Source organism: Elephantulus edwardii, unplaced genomic scaffold, assembly GCF_000299155.1.
Source record: "Elephantulus edwardii isolate Elephantulus edwardi_28Jun2011 unplaced genomic scaffold, EleEdw1.0 scaffold00082, whole genome shotgun sequence".
In the NCBI taxonomy this organism is placed as follows: Eukaryota; Metazoa; Chordata; class Mammalia; order Macroscelidea; family Macroscelididae; genus Elephantulus; species Elephantulus edwardii.
In genome coordinates, this window is record NW_006399832.1 from 948527 (window position 1) to 954349 (window position 5823).

The following is a 5823-nucleotide window of genomic DNA, read 5'->3' on the forward strand; positions in this document are numbered from 1 at the left end:
GTAATGGTAATTGACTAAAAATAATATAATACCATAAATCAGAACAATTGAAGTGTTATTGCTCCCAAGGTATTCTCATGTGGCATCAAACAGCCAGGTCAGATAGGTAGAGTTGTCTACCTCTTGGATCTAACATAAATTATCATAGGTATTCATGAAGTATAAAATTTATGATATTCTAAAATAAACAGGATATAAATCAGGTTTTATTTAAATGACGCTTTTATTCTGTGTGGAATATACAGTAATATCATAGTTACATGAGACTCCAGCCTGTTAAAATTCAAAGACTCTTGGAATGGTGGTAGATCAGATTACATATGAGTTAAGTATTGCTGCATACAAATCACCTCAAGACATGTGGTTTCAAACAACTGTCATTTACTTACTAATCCTCACAGGCCTAGTCACCAACTATGGTTTTTCTTATCTCTAGTGTGGCTGGAAATAGGTGTGAGGGTTATTCATGGCATCTCCTCTAGGCCGAGTTTGGCTGTAACATCTTGGTTGTTTGGTGCTTTCCAGTCTACTATATTGCTGTGCTGTTGTTAGGTGCTATCGAGTGTGACCCATAGCCACCCTATGAACAACAGATCTGAACCTTGTCCTATTTTGTGCCATCCTCACACTTCCAAGCACATCAGAGCCTATTGTGGCAGTCAGTGTCAATCCACCTGGTTAAGGGTCTTCTTCTCTTTTGCTGACCATCTGTCTTTCCAAACATCAAGTTCTTCTCTGAGGAATAGCCCCTCTTAGCCACATGCCTGAAGTATGTGAGGCAAAGCTTTATGATCTTTGCCTCCAAAAGCACTCTGGCTGCATTTTATCCAAGATATATTTGTTTCTTCTTTTGGCAGCTCATGGGATATTCAGTACTCTTCTTCAAAACCACAGCCTAAAGACATCAATTCGTCTGTCATCCTTACTCACTGTCTGGCTCTCAGAGGCATAGTCCTCAAATTGACATCATTACTCCTCAATAACACTACATGGCTTAAAAGTAAGAAGGGATTGTGTCAGGGTTGTATTCTCCCTCCATATCTATTCAATCTGTATGCTGAGCAAATTATTCAAGAAGCTGGACTCTATGAAGAAGAATGTGGCATCAAGATTGGAGGGAGACTCATTAATAACCAGTAATGCGCAGATGACCCAACCTTCCTGCTGAAAGTAAGGAGAACTTGAAGCACTTCTTGCAGAACATCAAAGAATACAGCCTTCAATATGGACTGCATCTCAGCATGAAGAAAACAAAAATTCTTAACATTGGACTGATAGATAACATCATGATTGAGATGGAGAAAAGATTGAGACTGTCAACAACTTTATCTTGCTTGGATCCACAATCAACTTGGTACCAGCTGTCAGGAAATCAGGAGATGTATTTCACTGGGAATATCTACAGTCAAGGACTTCTCCAAATTATTGAGATATCTAGTACAAATCACAGCAATTCTTTGAACAACAGATCTGCACCTTGTCCTCCTTGCACCACCCTCAAGAACTCTGTTATGCTCAAGTTCATTGTTGCAGTCACTGAGTCATTCCCTCTTGTTGAGGGTCTTTCTCTACTTTACTGACCCACATCCTTTCCAAGGGTGATGGTCCTTTGCTAAATACTAGCCCTTCTTTACAATATGGCCAAATATGTGAGATAGAGTTTCACCATCTTTGCCTCTAGGGATCATGCTGGTTTTACTTCCTCCAAGACAGATTTGTACGTGTATGTATAACATTTTATCAGTCACAGCATTGCACTTCAGGATAGATCTTGAAATGTTCTTTTGGATAACAAATGAGACACTATTACTCTCCAATTTGTCATTCCTGGCATAATAGGTCACGTGATTGTCTAATTTTAAATGACTAATACCAGCCCTTCTATAAAATTAATGTAGGCAACTTGGAGATAACCGAGTCTTACCTCTACTAACTCCCATCAGCAACACCCACAGTTCACAACTAATTCCCAGATATCATCAGATCAGATCAGACCAGGTAAGATCAGATATGGTCTTCCATGTTCCCAAATCTACTTCTACCAATTCTAACACCAATATTACTACTTTATGGGATACAAAATCCATTGCAATGGCCACACACACTTCCTAAAATCATACTCATAGTTATGAGTTTATTAGGGAAGTTAACAAACTATAAGGATATAAATATCTCAGTCCAGACAGCTTCTCAAGTATGGTCACAACAGGCCCTTTGCCCTTCAACTTCACGGCGTAGGTCAGTGTTACAAACCTCCCTTAGGTCTGCCAGTTTTGGTGTGTCCCTCAATACTCCAGCAAGTCTGGGAGAAGGCCTATGGCCTTGGCTCAGTATGGCATCAGTCCCAAGTAAGCTCTGTGTCATGTTGGTCTCTGATTCTCTGTTGAGGCTGTTGTTGCTTTTGGGTAAATTGCAGTTTAGTTGGTGCAGGAATCTCTGGCCCTGAAGGGCACACATTACATTCCCTGCTTCCTCTTCTTTGTTAGCTGAGAGTTTCAATTCCTCCTATGGACACTGCTTCATTTAAACCTAGCGGAATGTAGAGACTAGCTCAACCCTTTGTGGACAGACTTGTTGTTATGTACCATTGAGTCAAGTATGACTCATAGTGACCCAGTGAGCAACAGATCTGAACCCTGTCCTATCCTGTGCTGTTCTCATCACTACTACACCCTAATTGTACGTTCCCAGACAGCCACGCATACTTTGGCATGTTGCTAGGAGAGGCTAGTCCTTTGAGAAGGACATCTTGTTTGGAAAGGTGAGGGGGTTGCCAAAGGAGAGGAAGACTTTTAACCAGGTGATTAACACAGTAACTGTAACATTGTCTCAATGTGTCAGAGATTGTGAGAATGGCACAGGATAGGACAAAGTTCAGATCTGTTTTCATATCGTCACTATGCATCATATTTGACTTGATGGCACCTAACAACAACAAAACTCAGCTGTGTAGCAAAGTCAGTGTCAATGCCTAGGAAAGCCACTTTGAACAATAAATCTTTGATACTACTTCATTTGCTCACTAATGCTTAGGATTGATTACTCTATGCATTCTATTTCATTTGTGAACACTTCAAATTCCCTAGAGTCATGCTTCATACAGTCCACATTCTCTGCCTTCTTTGATATTTTCTGCTTTCAGCTCAAATCCTTCAGATACAGAAATTTATGTATATAGGAATTTTAAAAGCACATTTTGAGTCAGATGATCATATGATCTATTTTGCTGGAGATGAAAAGATGAGGAAAAATAGGGTTGCTTTCATAGTTAAAAGTAATTTCGAGATCTGTCTTGAAATATAATATTGTGAGGACAGGACAATATCCATATTCATACAAGGAAGTCCAGTGAATACTACTATCATTCAGATATATGTACCAACAACCAGAGCCAAAGAAGAGTAAATAGAAGATTTCTACCAACTTTTGCAGTCAGAGATCGATCAGACATGCAATCAAGATGCATTAATAATGGGTGTCTGGAATGCAAAAGTTGGGAAAAGAGAAAAAGGATCAGTATTTGGAAAACATGGACTTAGTGACAGAAATTAAACTGGAGATAGAATGACAGAATTTGGCACAATCAATGATTTTGTCATTGCAAATACATTTTATAAGAAACATAAATGGTGGCTATACACGTGGATTTCATCTGCTGGTATGTATAGGAATCATATTGATTATATCTGTGGAAAGAACCACTGGAGAAGCTCAATATCAGCTGTGAAAACTAGGCCAGGTGCTGATTGTGGAACAGACCACCAACTACTCCTATGCAAGTTCAAGTTGAAGCTAAGGACAATTAAATCCATGGGAACCAAATAATGACCTTGAGTCTATCCCACCTGAATTTCAAAATAATTTTGGGAACAGGTTTGAGGCCTTGAACACTAAAGAGCAATGAATTGTGGGAGTATATCAAGAATATCATCCAGGAAGAGTGCAAAAGATCATTATAAAGACAGAGGAGGAAGAAAAGACCAAAATGGATGTCAGAAGATATTCTGAATATTGCACTAGAGCACCAAGAAGCAAAAGCAAAGAGAAGAAATCAAGATATTAAGGAGCTGAACAGAAGATTTCAAAGGGCAGCACTGGAAGACAAAGTATTATAATGAAATGTGCAAAGAGCTGGAGTCATAAAATCAAAGGGGCCAAACTCAGCATTTCTTAAGCTCAAGGAACTGAAGAACAAATTCAAGCCTTGAATACTTGCAATACTTAAGGATGCTTTGTCAGAATATTAAATGATCCAGGAAGTACTGAAAGATCATGGAAAGAGTATACAGATTCATTTTACCAAAAGGAATTGGCAGACACAGAAGAATTTAATGAAATAATGTATGAGCAAGAGCCTGTGGTGATGAAAGAGGAAGTTCAAACTGCTCTGAAAGAATTGGCAAAAAACAAGGCCCCAGGAATAGATGGTATACCAATTGACATATTTCAACAAACAGATGCCTTAGATGTGCTCACCAAGTTGTGCCAAGAAATCTGGAGGACAGCTAGCTGGAAGAGATCTATATTTGTTTCCATTCCAAAGAAGTTGATCCAATGGAGTGTGGAAATTATCGAACAATATCATTGATATCACATTTAAGTAAAATTCTGCTGAAGATTATCCAAAAATTACTAGAAATAGCACATCAACAGAGAACTGCGAGAAGTGCACACAACGACAAAGGTCAGAGATAAGGGGTTAGAGGATAATGGGGTTCTGTTGTTGTTCTGTTGTGTGTCATTGAGTCAGAACCAACCCATAGCTGATCCTCCAATGGGCTTTCAGAGACAGTGAATTTCACAGGAGGCTTGTCCATCCTTCCCACATGGAGCAATTGGTGGATTCAAGTCGCATGCCTTTGGGATTTCAGTGCAGCTTCTTACCACTAAGACAACAAAGCTCTCTACATAATGGGATTATTGTTGTTATGTGCTGTCGAGTCACCTGCAACTCATAGCAACCCTATGTACACAGCCCTAAACCCTACTCTATCCTGTGCCAATCTTATTGTCTCTGATATACATAGCCCCATTACCCCAGTCACTGAATCAATCCATCTCATTGAGGGTCTTCTTCTCTTGTGCTGTCCCTCCACTCACCTAAGCATGACATCCCTCTCCAAGACTGATTCTGCCTTGTAACATGTCCAGAGTATGTCACATGAAGCTTCAGAATCCTTGCCTCCAAGGATCTGCCTGGCTTTACCTTCATTAGGATGAACTTATTTGTTCTCTTAGCAGTCCATAGTATATTCAGTACTATTCTCCAGCACCACAGCTCAAAGGCATCAATTCTCCTTCCATCATCCTTAGTCATTGTCCAGCTTTCCAATGCATAGCAAGTAATTGCAAAGACCATGGCCTGTATCAGGTGCACTTTAGTATCCAGACTGACATTGTTGCTCTTTAGTACCTTGAAGAGGTCTCTGACAGCAGATTTTCCCAATGCAATTCATCTTTTAATTTCCTGGCCATTGGTACCAAGAGTGTTGATTGTGGAGTCAAGAAACTAAAGCTGTTTACAATCTCAGTCTCTTCACGATCTATCATAATGCTGCCAATCATCCTAGTGGTGAGAATATTTGTTTTCGTGATGTTGAGCTTCAATCCATATTAAAGGCTGCAGTCCTTGACCTTCTGCAGCAAGTGCTTCAGGTCCTCCTCAGTTTCAGCAAGAAGGGTTGCGCCATCTGCATAACATAGATTGTTGATGAGTCTACCTCCAATTCTGATGCCACACTTCTCCTCATGGAACCTAACCTCCTGGATAATCAGTTCTGCATATATATTGAAAAGGTATGGAGACAGGACACATCTTTGATG